The sequence below is a fragment of the Alosa pseudoharengus genome, unplaced genomic scaffold (assembly GCF_046254945.1).
Source record: "Alosa pseudoharengus isolate Yale_2024_CS ecotype anadromous, Long Island Sound unplaced genomic scaffold, YU_APseudo_1.1 YU_APseudo_1.1_scf_21, whole genome shotgun sequence".
Lineage (NCBI taxonomy): Eukaryota > Metazoa > Chordata > Actinopteri > Clupeiformes > Clupeidae > Alosa > Alosa pseudoharengus.
In genome coordinates this window covers 22,259,881-22,278,439 of record NW_027468674.1, presented here as the reverse complement: position 1 = coordinate 22,278,439, position 18,559 = coordinate 22,259,881, and the positions used below count along the sequence as shown (strand labels likewise).

At 42.7% G+C, this 18,559-nt stretch overlaps 1 long non-coding RNA gene across 1 annotated transcript; it reads right to left on the bottom strand.

The window, feature by feature from the left end:
- Positions 1–466: 466 nt before the first annotated feature.
- Positions 467–2,736, bottom strand: LOC143138503 (uncharacterized). The gene is made up of 5 exons (XR_012990237.1): positions 2,648–2,736; positions 1,692–1,830; positions 1,379–1,435; positions 1,171–1,256; positions 467–959 (listed from the first exon to the last, which is right to left on the bottom strand). It is a non-coding gene; the product is annotated as an uncharacterized LOC143138503 (long non-coding RNA).
- Positions 2,737–18,559: the final 15,823 nt, after the last annotated feature.

The following is an 18,559-nucleotide window of genomic DNA, read 5'->3' as shown; positions in this document are numbered from 1 at the left end:
ATTCCAGACCCAAATCTGAAAGATTAATAGCCTGAAGATTCCAGACCCTGGTAATCTAGAAAGATTAAGGGTTTGGCCATGAATAATGTAATCGCCCAACTCGAAGGGCGGCACCAAGCGTGCATTTGAAAATCTCACTGTAAAAAATAATATGCCCTTTTAACTTAAAAAGGTTTGTTACCCCGCTGCCTTACGTTTTTGAGTTAACTTGACATAACGTTTTTGAGTTAACTTCACATAAAATTAAATTTGATTTAACTTATATTTCTTAGTTAAGTCAACTGAAAATTTTACATAGACTCTTGTTGTGTCAAAAAAGCCATGTAAGTTAACTTGATTAATTTACATGTTGTTTCAAAATAGGATCATTAGTTGAAATAAATTTGTTCAGACATGTATTTTTCTTGTTAGTTTTATTAACTTTTAAAAACTTTTATACTTATTTTTTTCAAAGAGAGGATGCACATCATAATATCGAAGAAAAAAACCAAAACTAACTAAAAATACACAGGTGGATGTACAGCACATCAAATTTGGGGGGGAAACCCATTATGCTACATTAGAAAAAATAATCTGAAAACACACATAAAAACAAATCAAAACTGAGGACCAAGTCCAAGTTCTACGGAAGGTTGTTGTACTACTCTTTACCAAGCAGCCTGTTTTGGAGAAAGCAGCTGCAATGTTCATGTGAAGAGGAGCTCCTTCCAATGTTCAAGAACAGCTTTTGTACTTCAAACGTGAATTTTAGATGCTTCGGGTAGTCCATATTGAGACCCATCAGTCCAAAGAGTTCAAAGGCCTTTGGAATATTGGAAATGTCCATGACGATAAACTGTTCCTCCAAAACAAGACATATGTGATTGATTTTGTAGAACTACGCATTTGCTGCAGTCCTCATACACAATCAGGATCCCCACACTGGTTTCTTTTAAGACATCTTCAACTGGACCAGTTGGCTGAAAAACAAATCACCAGAAAGGTGAATATTTAACTCATTACCAGGGACATGCTTTTATTCTATTACAGTTTAGAACAGTTAAAATAATCTGCTTAGTTCAAATACAATGTTACATGCTTTATAAAATGATGAGTTTCCATCTGTAGAGCATGTCCTTGTATGTCAACCAGTGCTTCCAAATCACATTTAAAGTCATTTGCTAAACCTACCTCACAGGTCTTTAGAATGCTGGAAGTATCTTGACGAAGAAAGTGGGGCATGCCAAGCAGGTTGTTCGCTTATTCTGGTTGGAATCCTGAAATGCAAAAGGAAACACACAAACGCAAACACAATGTTAAACAAAAACAAAATAGAAAAAACTCTGAGCTCATTAATATTCACATCATAGAATGCAGGAGTCATATGTTCAATACTTACATGAGCATCAAGCTATCTGATAATGTCTTGGAGCTTGTGATGGCAGGGTCCCTTTTTCTGAAAAGGACAAGAAACATGGGCAGATATTCATCAAGTTCACTGAGGAAGGTTCTCAAGAGATCAGCAGACATCAGACAGTTGAATTCCGTGAGGATGCAGTGAATGCAGAATATGACAACAAAAAAGAAAAGATAAAAGACATTAAATCAATATTTTTGTGTTCATTCTACAGGCAATTCTGTTAATACCTGGTGACACTATAAAATAAAAAAAAGTCAATTGTGTGTAGAAATGTCCGTTGAGGTCAACTTGCCTTCTGAAGGTGATAAAACAAGCAGAGCAAGGGGCAAAAGTGGCTGTGCTGTCCGTGCTTCAGAGTATATCTTCTGATGACCCTCTGATTCCGCGTTGAAAATGGGCTCAGTTTACAGGTCCACTTCATTAACACTCTTCTGTAACAGAGATAAAATACAAGCATCTGAGATTTTAATGCACAAAAATGCATTAGGCCTATTGAGATATCTGTTAAACATTGATACTACATGGCCTACATTATGATACACAATATTATTCAGATTTGAATGAGGACTTTCTATGAACACTGTAAAAATGCTTAGGTAACTTTTATCACCTATACTAAACATAGTGAGAATGAAGTCATGCTTAATAAAGATATGCTTAATGGGTTCATAATAATATTCTACATTTATGTCCACTGTGCTAAATAGCATCGGAGATGGTTGAAATAGGATGTAGGCTACTAAAGGATCTTTGATATTGACTAATTTCTTGCCACACACTCTCAGTGCTGTTTTTAAAGTAAACTTTTGGCTCAAACTGTGAAAACAAACATATCACCCTTACTAATCTGAATTAAGGTTAAATTGTCATTAGTCCTTGTGAAGGGAGAACATGCTGATGGACAAGAGAAGCTTCCGTTAGTTAGCAGGCTAGTTCGTACCCATCTAAGTGAATGTATGCAAATAGATAACCACCAACCAACTTGGCTTGCCTTAAACAAACAAACAAAAACATCTCCTTAGCTATTTTAAATACACAAGGGGAAATAACCATAAGGAATAGAGAAAATACTTGTTTTCTTCAAGTGGCTTGGTACATTACAGCATTATGATAGCTAGCTTTTACTGGTACTAGCGAGATATGTGGTTAAGCGAAAACATCTACGAAATGCAAGTGTTTCATCCAATTATATGGAAATAGTTCTACTCATTCAATTCATTGAGTGGTTGTGTACTAAAGTTTACTCACCAAAAACACTGAATATTGACGGATTACGTCGGATGAAAGTTGAGACGATTCCTCCATGTGCTTTTCTTCCAACAGGGCAAAGTGATGTAAACAGGTCTGGCCAGAGGTGGCAGTAACGAGCATGTGTCGTGTTTTGTTAGGGCTACTTGTTCATTTAAGTGAAGACAACAAAGTGCTTGTTCATTGAACTTAGAACAAAGTTGAATCAGTGAAAACTTAGTATTTCTTTTTGACTCGACAATTTTCACAGAGTTTAGTTATATTAACTAAACAAATTAAGTTAAAGCAACAAAACCACAGTATTATTTTTTACAGTGTGCACACAATTGGATAACACAATAAGACCAATGTTTACTGACTGATTTCAGACTTCAACGCAATTGGATAACACTATGACTGTCATCTGTTTAGCTCGGTCTTTTTCGGTTCTCTGTTCTTAGTCTCGCTCTCAGTTCTGAAATATTATTGCTTGAGGTTTGGCATGAATTTGACAGCAGGAGGGTGGAATGTATTTCCGGATGCTGGAGGGTGGGATGTAGTTTCTCATTGGCTACTGACCTTTATAATATTAATGTACAGTAATGTTATAGAATGGTAATGCTAATGTAGACTGTTTGTGCAATATATAGATGTGTGCTTTCACAAGCAGTTTTTGTACATACCGTGGAATACATAATTAGGCGCTCTTTCAATTCCCCTACCATCTCTTTACGCTAAACTCCCACTTTTCCCTTGACCCTCCCATGGATGCATATGCATGACACGGAAAAGCGCAATTTGCCATGTACAGCTCCACCACAGGCAGTCAGTTACCTCAGTGCGTCCTGTTTGTACATACATATAATAATCAAGGAACACCATGGGCGCAGCAGCACAATGATATCATGCAGCACCTGTAAATAGTAACAAGGTTGAGCTGCAGCAGACGAATTGGTTAGTGACTGGATTATTACACCTGAATGAGAGTATAGTTCCATGTCAAATCAGCCTAGAAAATCGCCACGTTTCATTTTTCATTAGTCTTATTACACGTTCTAACTTGATGTAACATAATGGAACTATTCATGAATATCTCATTTGAAAATCTCACTGCACACAATTGGATAACATTATACGACCAATGTTAACTGACTGATTCCGGACTTCGACGCAATTGGATAACACTACGACTGTCATCTGTTTAGCTCGCCTCTGGCCCGCCTATATCAGATACACACATATGATTGGTTCCCCGCGATACAAGGGGCAAAAGCTACGTGCATCATTACTCATTGCCAGAGTCTCTCACTGAGCAAATGCTTCCGCGTGAACTCTGGATTCCCAGGGTAAGGTTTTACTAAATTGTGTGCTCAATTTACAACAATTAAAATTAGAGCACAATTTAGTAAAATGAGAGAACTTTAATAACTGAAATAATCAAAACTCAGAATCTGAGATAGAAAACCTTCTGAATCTGTAACAAAAGACATACAATTCTGTAAACAAGAGCACTGCCATCTATGTCAAGATCTTATAATACTGTTTTATAAACATCTTGTATTTTATAAGGTAAGTCAACATCTTCCACTCTTCGTGAGGTCTTTTTCAGTTTCGGTTCTCTGTTCTTAGTCTCGCTCTCAGTTCTGAAATATTATTGCTTGAGGTTTGGCATGAATTTGACAGCAGGAGGGTGGAATGTATTTCCGGATGCTGGAGGGTGGGATGTAGTTTCTCATTGGCTACTGACCTTTATAATATTAATGTACAGTAATGTTATAGAATGGTAATGCTAATGTAGACTGTTTGTGCAATATATAGATGTGTGCTTTCACAAGCAGTTTTTGTACATACCGTGGAATACATAATTAGGCGCTCTTTCAATTCCCCTACCATCTCTTTACGCTAAACTCCCACTTTCCCCTTGACCCTCCCATGGATGCATATGCATGACACGGAAAAGCGCAATTTGCCATGTACAGCTCCACCACAGGCAGTCAGTTACCTCAGTGCGTCCTGTTTGTACATACATATAATAATCAAGGAACACCATGGGCGCAGCAGCACAATGAGCAGCACCTGTAAATAGTAACAAGGTTGAGCTGCAGCAGACAAATTGGTTAGTGACTGGATTATTACACCTGAATGAGAGTATAGTTCCATGTCAAATCAGCCTAGAAAATCGCCATGTTTCATTTTTCATTAGTCTTATTACACGTTCTAACTTGATGTAACATAATGGAACTATTCATGAATAGCATTGCCTAGTTCCCTTCCACAGGTATCTTAAAGGATTCAAAGAGGGAAAAAGAGACTGGTATACCAAAATAATCTCAATTTATTATTATTATTGGTTAAAATATTGACGGTTGGCAACAGTGGCGGAACAAGCCAATGATGGGCCCAGGTGCGAGAGCGCTACGCGGGCCCCATACCAACAATCTTTGACCCAGGATGAATTAACTCTGATACATGCAATACACATTAAGGGTGACTTCAATTGTTTATGCAAAGGGCCTGAGGCACCGAAGTAGTTTAGTAGTAGTAACACACGACTACATAGTAGTAACACACGACTACATAGGATCCATTACATGTGAAAACATTAAAAATAATTTTATTAACGGCCTGCAGGCCAGGGTAATCTAATATTACTGCATTAACATCAACTCGCATGGAATTATGGGAACACTCAATGCGCTCAATGCGCCTATTCAATCCTCTGCTGAAACTGCAAGCTTAGGTTGCTTGCTTATAAACTCACACTGAGCAGAAACAAAACTTAATGTAGCCTAACTTATTTAACCGCGCAGAAACCAAATAAAAGCATTCATATGCATACAATCCCCAATATGCGTGAACTAGGCCATTAGAAGAAGGCCATCTTACGAGCCTTTCGTTGTGCAAAATCGTTAACGATGTTCCCAATATTTAATGCTCTGGCTCTCGTATTTTCAATGGACAGGATAGCTAACCCACTGAGCCTATCCTGCCCCATGCTGCTCCTTAGGTAGGTCTTAATAAGTTTGAGTTTGGGAAAAGATCGCTCAGCTGTTGCCACAGTCACAGCCGATGTCAGAAACAACATGAGAGCAGTACACACTTCCCCGAATGTGGATGTTACACTGTCATAATCTACCACCAGCATTTTGGCAAGTGGAAAAATAGATGACTTCTGTGAAATCTCTGCTTTAAAGCAAGACCTGAGAGGAGTTGTGTTGGGAATGTCGGTGCAATGTCCCTGCTATAATGGTCTGACAAACATCTTGCCTTTTCAAGCAGTTCATCATCACCTGCGAGTTGAAGGGTCATAGGACGTAAAGACTCAAACACATGACAAGTTTCCCGCATACTTGCAAATCTTTGGGAGAGCTGACATTGTGATGTCCAGAGTTAAATATATACCTGCACTTTGAAGTATCTCTCTGCATCGGTTAAGCGCTCATCTTCCGATAGTTCGTCAAAGTGACGCTTCACTCTCCGTGCTCTAACATTTTCAAATGTACTCTGAACCCCCCATTTATTTGCGAGCGTCTGCGCTGTAGCCTTGGCCTGGTCAAAGGCACGCCGGTAGTCAGAAAGGACCTGTATAGAATTTTCCAGCAATTGCATTGCGGGGGTAGCGACGGGCCCCGGGAGGTCACGGGCCCTGGTGCGACTGCACTTGCTGCACCTACTATAGTTACGCCACTGGTTGGCAACCAATACAGTCCGAGGGCACACAAATGACCAACAGCACGGCCTCACTACCACACAAAGCACAATGTATCAGCGCCGACCGGTATGAATGGACTACTCTCATCCAACTTTTAACAAGTTGTGCTTGACGCTGAGAACAAAGGCTATGCGCAGACCAGTATGAATGAAATCCTCTCGTGCAACTTTTAACAAGTTGTGCTTGACGCTGAGAGCAAAGGCTTTACGCCGATCAGTATTCTGACTCCAGTATGAATTAACTTTTACCAGCTAGCACTTGACGCATGCTGACCGGCCCAACCAAACAATTAAGCCACTCTACACGCTGCTTCTTATCTACTTCCTAGTCCCAACCACGCCCTATAGTACCTGAGTGGAAAACCAAATAGAGGAGGTTAGCCTGCAACAGACTCCCTCTGTCGGAGGGGAGTAGGTATAGATAGCCTACATAGGTGTCTCAGTCTTAACACCACACTTCATCCGGTCACACCCACCCCAGCTTTGAAAGCTCACCGTCCCAGTGAGGATATCCCCCGTTGTCATTATACCCACGGTCTAAATGTTCCTAACAAGGGGGCAGAGGTTGTAAGCCTACCCTCGATTGAGTTAGTTTGGCCCACATTGCCACAGACATTTCTAGGCAGATGGAATGGGTTGCTATGTTGACCTGCTATGGCCCTTGCTGAGCTCCTTACTACAGTGTTGGGGTTTGAGGGGCAACCAGGCTCAATCTCCGTGGTGGGGATGACGTAGACATCAAGGCGTGGGTGGTCCTCCGTTCCATTGGACACGTTTACCGTCGGCCCAGGGGTGCTAGGTGTGTTTAGATGGATTCCAGGAAGCGCACCGCTGTTATTGTCCAGGTCAGATGATGGTTCCATCAGCACAATCCCATCCTCGGAATCGCTATCCTCTGCCATCCGCAGACTACTGGTTCCCGACTTTTCCGGGTCTTGATTGTCCCGTGCCCTGTGAAGTGTTGTGGAGGGGTTCAGGTCTGCCCGTGCATTAGTTGGAATAACTCAAAGCTCTGATCTATGAATATTCTTTTCTGGCCCAGCTCCTTCCAGTGGCCGGATCTTATATACTCTGCCATCCTGATCCAAGGCCTCTTGGACTCGATAAACTGTAGCATCCCAGAAGTCTTGAATCTTGTGGCGGCCCAAAGGGTGGCTCCTCCTGTGGACTAACGTGCCGGGGGCAAGCGGCTGGCTCGGTGACGATGTGACCTGCTGGTTTCGATGCTTTGCTGAGAGAGTTAATTGGTCCTGTGCATGTTTGTAAATCACCCTGAGGTTATGCTGGTGTTGTATCATCCAATCCTGCGGGTGCCTGGGGCCCATTTCCTCTTCAGCACTGCCCAAGAGAAAATCCACCGGCAGTCGTACTTTCTGTCCAAACATCAGTTCAAAGGGTGAATGGCCCGTTGATGCATGCTGAGTGGTGTTGTAAGCAAAGAGAATGTGGGGAAGTGCTTGGGGCCATTTGCGCTTCTGATCCGGGGGTAACGAGCGGAGTAGATCGTGTAACGTGCGATTAAATCTCTCGCACTGCCCGTTAACCTCCGGATGATACGGAGTCGTTCTGCTCTTGGCAATATTGTACAACTGGCACAACTGTCTCATAAGATCTCCCTCAAAACTTCTGCCCTGATCACTGTGAAGTCGCTTGGGCACCCCATAACGATAGAACCAACCCTCTGAGTAATTTAGCTACTGTGCTGGCCTTCTGATCATGGGCTGGATATGCTTGAGTGAAATTCGAGAACACGTCTGTGGCAATCAGGATATGTTCACGCCCATCGGTTGCCTTCTCCAAAGTGGTGAAATCGATGGCTACAACTTCCAGGGGTCTGGGATGCCGTCAGATTCCCTGGAAAAGTTCTCACTTCTCACGGCAACGGCCGCACTCTTGACAATAGCTCTCGATCTCTCGTGACATGCCAGGCCAAAAACACCTTTCTCTGATGAGGCGGGTTGTACGTTCTATACCTTGATGTCCATGGTCATCGTGAAGACCTTTCAAGACTTCCTGTTTTAGGCACTACGGCAAGATGAGCTGGAACGTTTCTCTACTGTCCCCTGGCAGACGAATTCTGCGGTACAGCACCCCGTCCCGACACAGAATCCTCGACCAATGCTTAAGTAGTTTCTGAGTGTCTGTGGGCAGTAGTGTCCGTTCTGGTCTTGTTGGCACTGCTCCTCGTTTCCAGAGGTGTATGAATGGTCCAATAGCAGGGTCCTCCGTCTATAGAGCTTGCAAGTCAGCCTTCTGTCGGATTGGTAAGGCGCTGGTCTCTTGGGACAGGTTTTGGGTCAAAAGGTGGAACACTCTCAGGAAGGACTCAAGGTGGATTTTGTAGGATTTTTTTGTAGGATGGGATTTTATTTTTCCCAAAATAAGGCCCGTAGGCAATTAATTAATCATTAAATAATAACAAAGCAAAAAAATTAAAATAAAGAAAACAAAAACTTTTTCAATAAAGAAAATAAACTGACATGATAGTCAAAAAATGTCTAGACAATAATTAACACTGACTCTGTACCAGTCAACAATACCTGAAGGTAGGAGAGCTACAAGACTCACGTCTGTCCATGACATGCTCTCCTTACCAACTCACTGGAGAGGCTTAAGTTAGGCCCAAGTGCCCCTCTAAATTGGATCACACCAACACTGTCAAAAATACAGGGGGTAACGCCAATGGGCTAACAATAAATGTGCTAAACTGCTAGAAAACACTCTCCAAATATCTGGACAATTGTAATGACATATTTTAAACATCTTACTTCAAGTCGGCATAGCCAACATTGTTTTAACAGTCACCGCGTTAATAAAACCCGGAACTAGGCACAGGGAAACTTTTACCAAAACAAACAGAAGACGAGACGCTGAACGCTGGTGAGACAAACATTTTGCAATATGACTTTTCTGCTGTATGGTTTTAACTTAAAATAAACACAACATTGGTGTGACAAGACAAGTTTGACGAGTGCTTATTTTAACGTAAATGACAATGAATGGAAATGTATGATTTTAAACTGTAAAGAGTTGTAATGGATAAAAGTAGCCTAGGCAAATTCACCGTTGTGTAGAATGTGTAGAAAACAGGAATTACTGAAATTGTATGATGAATGACATGGTTAACAGATATGAAATGCATAAGCAGATGAATGGCATGGAAGACAGACATAAAACACGTAAGCTGACGTTCGCGCTCAGTCTCTGTTAACGTAAGCAGCGTGTCGCTGCGGTGGCGGCCATGCGCCCCGTCACAGGACCTCTAAGCCTGGGGCCACCGTGGCAATGGAAACAGGGGCCGGCAGCCTGGAAAGTGCATCCACTTTTCTATTCGCGGAGCCGGGGCGGTATCTGATTTCAAACATGGCTAACTCTGAGGCCCAGCAATGTTCTGTAGCCCCTAACCTAGCCGTCTGCAAATAACTTAATAGGTTATTGTCAGTGAAGACGACAAACGTTGCGCCTAGAAGACACTCCCTAAATTTGCTGGTTATGGCCCGTTTAAGGGCTAGAAGCTCTAGTTTGCGGGAGCTATAGTTAGACATATTTCTCTCGGTAGGGCGTAAGCCTCTCCTGGCAAAAGCAATGGGTTTCCTACGTCCATCATGCTCCTGGGCTAGGACGGCACTGAGCCCGGCATGGCTTGCGTCCACTTCCAAGATAAACGGTTTTGTGAAATCGGCATACGCCAAGATGGGGGCTCTGGTCAGACGGGTTTTTAGGGTCTGAAAGCTCTGTTGGCACTCTGGGGTCCAGCCGACTCCCAGTGCATTGGTCCGGGACTTGGACCTCTTAGAGCCCGTCTCCACCTGAGCAACCAGCCTATGCAGCGGGGTGGCGATCTTCGTCGACAAAGCCCTCCACAAAACGACGGTAATACGCAGCAAACCCCAGGAAAGATCTTAGTTCCTTTGAAGTGGCTGGCTGTTTCCATTCTGCTACTGCTTTGACTTTGTCCGGATCAGTGGCAACCCCTGAGGCAGAGACGACATGTCCCAGGTATTTTACCTCTCTTTGGAAGAAGTGGCATTTAGATGGCTTTAACTTAAGGTGATTACTGTGCAGACGGTTAAAGACGAGTTCCAAGCACTTCAAGTGTTCGTCAAAAGAGGTGGAGAAGACTATTATGTCGTCTAGATAAAGAAGAAGCGATTGGAAGCTTTGATCTCCAATAATTCTCTCCATCAACCTCTGAAACGTACTCGGTGCAAAGGCCAAACGGCATACGATTAAACTCAAATAATCCAAACGGTGTGCAGAATGCTGTCTTGGCCTTATCCGCTTCCGCCACGGGCACTTGATTGTAGCCACTGGCAAGATCTAAAGTTGAGAACCACTTCACTCCGGTCAGTGCATCCAAAGACTCATCTATACGAGGGAGCGGATAAGCGTCCTTCCTTGTCTTTGCATTCAAGAGCCGGTAGTCAACACAGAGTCTAAGATCCCCCCCTTTCTTTTGTACAATGACTATGGGTGACAAGTAGGGACTAGAGCTAGGTTGCACAATTCCAGACTCCAACAGCTGCTGGATATGGGCTTTGACTTGGTCGTATTGGGAAGGAGGCAGTCGACGGTATCTCTGCCTAATGGGAACGTCATCAGTGAGATGGATCTGGTGTTCTACCAATGTGGTACACCCTATATCACCCTCCCCCTGACTGAAAACATTGCTGTGCTTCTGCAATAGCAGCTTTACCTGATGTTCCTGGTCTGCAGATAGGGTTGGCCAAGACGTGTCAGCAAAGTCAATTGAGGGAGTGGCTTTCACCTCCGCTGACTGGACCACAGCCACCTGTTCCCCACTACACCCTTCCTCAATGTTCACTGAACACCCTGAAGACCTAACCTGAACAATATGGAGTGCTCCCAAAATGGTGTGCGGCTGCAGCCATACATCTTGCAAACATTAGTTACGGGTATTTCTATCACCCCATTTCTCACTGATAGTAGAGCCTTAGAGATCAAAATACCCACGGGCAACTGGGTTTCCTCTGTGGGCGGCTCCAGTAGCACGGAGTGGAGCGAAAGATTACCAGCGCTAGGACAAACTATGGGAATGAGTTTCAGAGACCCAGAAGGAATGCGTACTGCCGAACTCTGAACTCTAGCCTTGCCTGAACACCCTTTGCTGTAGAGGTTCTCAATGGACTGGCATGTGGTGAAGGCCTGCCGCCATACCCTGCTGTCTTTGTCCGTAGGAGGGACCTGGGATGAGGTTGACTGTATGTCAGCGAACAATTCTTTATAAAAGCTTTGGATGATGTTCATACCTAATAGACCGGGGACTGCGCGCTTCTGTTGTTGAGTAAAAGGATCGGTGGAATCACGCACTACTAAAATGCCCATGCTAGGGGAGGTTTTACCCAACACTGTCACATCTAGTTCAAGGTAACCTGAGTATGGGATTTCGTACCCATTAGCTGCTCGTAATTGGAGCCAACTGCAGGGTTTAAGAGACTCTTCACATGATTGAAAATTTTCCAAAAATATTTTTCCTGTTATTGTGGAAACCATAGAGCCCGTGTCCAGCAAACATTTAACTAGTTTTCCCCCCATCCAGACATGAACCACTGGACACTGGCCTATGAGATGGGGCATGCTATCAAAAGCCGAGTGACAAGAACCTAATAGAGCCCCTCTTGGTGTTTGGCTCTCCACACCAGAGGGCGCTAGTTTTCCTGCAGCTGCAGAGGAGCGGGCGATTCCACTAGCTGATTATGGGCTACGGCCCTCTGCTCCACCCCCTGGGTTGCTACATTAGTGGAGTTTAGGTCGATATGACTATATTTGGCAATGTGACCTGCTCTGTTGCAGCGAATACAAATCGGCTTACCATCGGGATGGAACCGGTATGTTTTGGACTGACCTCCCACACTCCTGCCTGTGGCCTGTGGGCGCGTTGAATTTAATTGCGACAAAATGGCATCTAATTGGGCCTGCTGACGCCGTAGACATTCCTTTAGCTCTGTCATTTCAGTGTTGGCCGCTGATATTGCATTAGAATCTGCACCCCGTCTACCCCCAGCAGGTACATGAGTATCAAAAGAAAAAGCTCTAGGTCTAGTCCTCGTCCCTTGTTTCCCCTCATCCACCCATTTAATGGCTATGCTACGGAGTGTGAGAAAACTCATATCAGGGTCCAATGCAAGCCGTCTTTTTAGCTCCCTTCTCAGCATGTCGTCATTTACATTTTCAGCAAACTGGTCGCGTAGCACTATGTCATGATTTAAAATTCCACCAGGTGTCTTTTTTATTACAGCATCCATTAGGGACTTTAAAACATGAGAAAAATCACGAAGGGACTCTCCCTCTTTCTGGTGTCGCTGAAAGAAAGACAACTGTGCGGTCACATAGGACTGAGAACAACTGAAATTTTCAGCAAGAATCTTAAAAATCTTTTCCACTGTATCTCTATCTGAAGCTTCATGAAACTCAAACTCTGCTTTTGCCCCCCCATCAAGATGATCATACAGAAACAGCACTTGTTCAGCATTAGACATAGGCCTAGCCTCAAGGCATCTACGGGCCAACAGTGACCCATTGATCCAATGTGACTAGGTCAACCAGGCTCGGACTGGTAATCTGTACAACCGGGCAAATGCCCGGTGGGCCGGTCCACATGTGGGCCGGTGACCTCCGGGTTTTTTTATTTTTATTTTTTTGAAGTTATTTAGCCTATTTGCGGCCCGTCGTGTAGGCCTAGGCCTAGCCTATAAATGTAGTTGCATCGATTTGGCTTGGGGGGTGACAGGTCAATCATTTTGGCCTTTTCATGACAGGTTCAGTGTGTGTTACGATCGCGCCCCCCTGCCCCACCCCTCAAGTGGATTTGTCCAAGCAGCCGCTAGTTCGAGTGCATGGTAGCCTAGGCTGTGTAAGTGCCCTCCGCTGGCTGGTGTTCACATTATCGCCAATCAGACACCTCAATCTCAGTTAGCACTGCAACCACAATAGGAAATCTCTGTATAAGCATGCAAGCTCACAACTGGGTAATACAGGTGAAACCACACCACATCTATGTTAGAGGCTAACTTCGGACAAGTGTTGTGCAATGTTATAATACTGTTTTAGTCAAACCATTCAAAACTAGATGTACCGCAGAGCGGTACAAAATATGACCACCGCCCAGTCCAGCACATGTTTTCCACAAAAATAAGTCACGCTGAAAGGCATATATGATTTGTCGTGGAAAATTAACCACTTTCTCGAACCTCCAATCTCAATAAGCACTCTGATGTCAAAGGACCCGAAGGAGAACACCAAGACGAGAGATGCTGAAGACTGTTGATTCTTTATTTGCCATCTTGCAGTGAAGATACAATTCTAACAGCGTCAGGACTGGACCGTCAGGCAAGAGAGCGATGGGTAACAGTGGGTAACTGCTTCCCCAATGAGATCTGATCTGATCTGTGCCTGCGCTCTGCCTTTTATGCTTCTAGGGGCCTGGGAGATGTCTCTTTCTCCTAAGAACCCAGGCCCCTTTTAGCCAATCAGAACGTTTTTCGAACTTGGGATATTGGTGGAAACTCCTCCTCATTTAGACATTAAAAATATGTATGGGCCAGGTTCTATGTTTTCTATGTCTATTACTTGTTGCTAGGCAGGGCATGTATTCATTTTGGTTCTGTGTGTCACTGTCACCTAATTTTACTTCCTCTTTTTGGACCCATTTACCTGCCTTGACATTTCAATCTTATGACTTCCAGACAGTCCAGTCTTATGACTTAGTCTCATCATTTTCAGCAAATGTTGCATGACATTGCACAAACAGTATTACATCAATTTTCAATTGCTCCGCTTCGCATCGGGGCCGTTTTACAACCTCGTCCATGCATTAACTTCTGTGAACAGACCACCCCTGTCGTCCATTATCCCTTACATAAAGTGTTATATTTGACGTTATATCAAAAAATAAGATCTCCTGTGTTCTTGTGTTCTTGTCTGCTCCCCTCAGCGGTGATCTGGGTGCCAGTGCTGGTCATCATACTGCTGGGCCTCCTGTCTGCTGTAGGAGGTTCTACTGTGTCGACGGATCAGGTGTGTCTTAGAGAAACACTGTTTTTATAATGCAACTCTATTTTCTACTGAAGTAAAATGCTATCTTTCACTTACTGTATGCTGATGTTTTCTTTGTAGGAAACCAGTGAAAGTTCAAGAGGATCCTGTGTATGAATCTGCTGACCAGACACATATATATGCCAACATCATAGAACTATGTCGTCAGGATTCAAAGCATATTTCCCATCTGGACAAGGGAGCAAATCCTCAATCAGTCAATAAGCATATCTATGAAACTCCTGTGTGCAAGTAATTTTTTCAGAAATGCTGATGATTTTTATTTGTCTGTTTCCTTCTGCAAAGCCACATGTTTTTAGCAACTAATTTGAATGTTCTGAAAATAATTCAGTTCTACTGTACATACTGTAATTCTGAGCTCATAAGTTTATGAACCTATGCTAAAGTTGACTAAAAAGAGGAATAAAAAAATAATTTTGCAATCTCTTGGAAATTGATCTTAATGCCTTAAGTAAAAAATGAGGAAATGTCAAACCTTTAAGGACATTCATTGTTTGTGAATGAATAATGTATCGTAAATAAATAAATGTTCCCATAGAGGCAGGAAGATTTTTTATTTTTAAAGGCCAGTTATTTCATAGATCCAGGGTACTATACAACATGATACAGTTTCCTTGGCCTTTGGAATTAAAATAGCCCCACATCATCACATACCCTTCACCATATCTCACGATTGGCACGGGGTACTTTCCATAAGATCATCTCTCAATGCAAATCAAACCAGCTATTAGGCTAACTGAAATAAAGCCAAGTTATCAAGTTATTTGTAAAAGTAAGTTACATTAATATAAGATCATTTATCCAACAATAAACACACACATTAACATGCACAGAATAAGGAAGTCCATGGCCAGGTCAAAGGTTCATATTGTGTCTTTCTCCCAGCTAAATAAAAAAAATATCCCATTCACTGAACAAAGGTAACTGTTTATAGTGGGGCAGATAAGGTTTATAGTGGTGCAGATACTTTTTTGAGTTTTAAAAAATCTGATTTTCTTGAATCTTATATCTGAATAAGACAGTGACTACTGAAAGGTCTGAAGGATAAGGAAGGCTTAGTGCAGCTCCAGCTTTGATCAGCTTACATTTCCCCGATCATTTTCTTCTAGTTCAACAATGACTTGCCTACATTTGTCAAGTGCTGAGGCACAACAGCCAGTTGTGATTGATAATTATTTACAAGAACAAAGGTGTGGAACACATCTACATATTTAAAATGGCAACCTGGTTTCTGTGAGTAAATTCCAAGTCTTGTTTGCTATAACATCACACAAACAAATTGCAACAGATATGTGTGATGTGCAACATTGTAACACAACCAGGTGATGCACAACATTTACAGTAATACACTCAGGACATTTACCTGGAAATCTAGAGTTCTCACGAGAGCACAATGGAATTGTCTCTGCAAGACACTGGAAATGAGCAATGATGCGCGTTACTTTTACCTTTTGCATCCCGGCTAGGGAACCAGCTAAACTGATGAAGACAGCGCTGCAATGTTGGAGGACAGTAAATATTGGTCGTAGTGTTATCCGATTGCGTCGAAGTCCGGAATCATTAAACATTGGTCTTGTGTTATCCAATTGCGTGCAGTGAGATTTTCAAATGCATGCTTGTTGCCGCCCCTCGAGTTGGGCCATTACATTGTTCGTGGCCAGACCCTTAATCTTTCTAGATTTTCCAGGCTAGACATTTAGACCATTTACACCAACATTTTACCTTTATTTCCAGGGGTATGTTGATATCATCCACATCTCTTGTAGACCTAGTAAAACACATTTCCATGACTTGAGACCAACCTGAGACTGTAACTGCAGGACAGATCAGCATTCAGTCCCCATGTTGTTCCAGTAGATGGCAGACTATTTCCACCATTCTAGTCTTGGTTTGTAGCCAAATGCAGTTCTGCAGTTGCAGTTGTTTTTCTTGAGTTTTTCTGGCACATGGTGCATGATAAGTGTGGCTTTTATACAACACAGACCATGTTTCCCAGTTTAATTGTCTGTAGGCTATAATTTTACTACATTATAAAGAAAAGGAAGATGAAGGGTCAGAAAAGGAAGAGTTTACCAAATACATTTTTCAAGTGGCTGCATGGAAAGAGTGTTTATCAGTGTACTAACAACTGCAATACGGCCTGCCTAAAATGAGCCCTGATAGCACAGGGGCGTTGAATCCACGTTGAATCAACCTCCGCCGCTTCAAACAAACGTGGATTCAACGCCCCTCAACGCTCCTTTGCTATCTGGGAGGTTATTGATTGCTTTGCTTGCTGCGCTTTTGAAATTATTTGGTAAGAGTTTTATGCAGCAGCAATTTAACTTTTATTTCACTGCTGGTTACACCCTTGGAAATCGCCAGTCAATTAAGCCTTACCAGACCCATTCTCAGTCTCAATTGAGATTTGAGAAGTGGTCTGGTGTTAACCAGGCTACTAGATCATATGTTTGCTGAGCTCACTCTGGCCAGGTGAAATACCTCTCCTGAAGGCTGCTCTGAGAGTCCAAGGACAGTGACGTTTGTCTGTCTGATGTGTCTGTCTACCTCGTGTCAGAGACATGGAATGCACACAACCTTGCATAAGCCCACCTCAAAGGAATCACAGCAAATTCAGCAAATTGATTCACACCATCCTCTGTCTGTTTTTCAAAAAACAAAGAGTAGAAATAGAGGGAGCTGTTGACTTATGATTCTAAGACTGCTTGTCTTGTAAAAGCAACACTAAACATTATGGACTGGTACTGGTTTTCTACCTTAGCATCACTATAGAATTGAATGGCTATTGAGGCTGTGTATAAGTATTATAGTATAATATAATTATACATTTAAATACATCGGTGAACCAGGAAAACAAATTTGTTTAATGGCACATTTGCTGTAAGGTTATGGAATGTAGCCTGGTTAAACCACTCCTTCACTGTCAGAGTGTAATTTAAATGAACTCTTAGTATGTCAAGCCTGCTGCTCATAGAACTACCTGTGACGTCTCGAGTAAGTGCAGGGTGAAAGGTGAAGGTGTTTGGGAGAAACCAAGTAGCCTATTTTATATCCCTGTCAGTGCTGCACTGTTTTTCAATTATTCAAAAACAACATGTATCTTGGCTAACTTTGAATAGTCAGTGTGCAAAGACTGCCTTGCGCACAGTCATTAACAAACATCGCTGTGAGCGATTAGTTAACTCCAGGACCTCTGACCTGAAGAGAACACACATCCCATCCCTAACAGCAAATGGAAACTTTTTGCAAAAGACAAACTGCCTAAATAAATGAGGCTGCTAATAGCAAATGTTCTGTCAACTTCTAATGAAAGGTAAAGGTGGCTACTTCAGTAAGAATAGGCTACACGTTTCTTATAACGTTACGTCCTGTCCTTAACCCCCAGCTCATCAATTTCAAGCTGGTTGAGTGCTTAGCAAAATCACTTAGCTAATGAGTAAAGCTCCAGTGCTGCATGTATAGAGCCCAGCACAGTATTTACAGTTGCGTTATTACACAGAATTTGACGTTATGCCAAAGACTTTAAAAACGTAGGCTATAACTTGGAGCAAATTGCAACACTCTTATAACGCTGGAGATTTCCAAATGTGCCTGCATGGTGACAACTGTCTGGTGCAAATTATACTCCAATAGGCTACTGTACATTATGTGGATTATTTATGACGAAAACAAAATTGCAAGAAAACCTGAGATCACAGATCACCCTGTTTAGCCCACTGGTGGTCTGATAGATTATAAGGGGCTGTTGAGACGTGCTTTTTCTCACAGATGGCTGAATAACGATGGGGACTGCTTTATGTCGCAGGGATTAGCGGGCGGTGGGAAGCAACCGATGCACTTCAATTTGTGGCTTGACAGTTAAAGAGGACCATGGCTGGAAGCGCCCGTGTGTAAGCTAATGAACCACGACGAATGAGATTCATCAACAATTTCAAAAGTGCTTTAGATACACTTTTATCGATCTCAAGCCCAAACAACACGTGAGTAAAACTGCATTCTATTGTTTGTTTGAAATCTATATTTATTGAAATATGTGACCGGCAGCAGATGCGGGGGGTGGGGGCGAGGGAGATTACAGCCAAGCTCCGATTTAGTGATTTGACAGCGCTTTAGCTTAAAGAGATGGGGAGGGGATTCGTAGGATGA